Consider the following 798-nt stretch of genomic DNA (forward strand, 5'->3'; position numbering starts at 1 on the left):
ACATGCTCTGTATGATGATGATGATGATGATGATGATGATGGCGATGATGGCGATGATGGCGATGACGGTGATGACGGTGATGATGATGATGATGATGATGATGATGATGATGATGATAGTGATGATGATGATAGTGATGATGATGATAGTGATGATGATGATGATGATGATGATGATGATGATGATGATGATGATGATGATGATGATGATGATGATGATGATGATGATGATGATGATCATGATGATGATCATGATGATAATGATGATGAGGACGAGGATGATGGTGAGGATGATGATGATAGTGATGATGATGATTAATTATGATGGTGATGATGATGATGATGATGAGGAGGAGGAGGAGGAGGAGGAGGAGGATGAGGAGGAGGAGGATGATGATGGTGATGATAGTGATGATGATGATTAATTATGATGGTGATGATTATGATGATGATGATGAGGAGGAGGAGGATGATGATGATGATGATGATGTCATACCATAAGACCACAAAGTCGCATAAACAGGGGAACAAAAAGGAGGGCCGGCATGAACTGAACTTTAAAGGACACGTGATCGATGGTCACGGTCATGATACTATGGGGAGGGTAGAGAGTATAAGATCACTCACCTAAGACATGTTTTAATCCAATTATTTCCGTGACCCCTAGCCCTTTAATTCCATTGGCCTCGATTCCATGCCCAAGGGGACGTAATCTCGCGCCAGTTGAGACGTCACGCATGCTGATAAACATCAAATATTGATGACGCAATCTAACAAAGTACAGTAATCGTGGATTTT

Source organism: Berghia stephanieae, chromosome 9, assembly GCF_034508935.2.
Source record: "Berghia stephanieae isolate SIO BIC M18660-M18661 chromosome 9, UCSD_Bste_1.3, whole genome shotgun sequence".
In the NCBI taxonomy this organism is placed as follows: domain Eukaryota; kingdom Metazoa; phylum Mollusca; class Gastropoda; order Nudibranchia; family Aeolidiidae; genus Berghia; species Berghia stephanieae.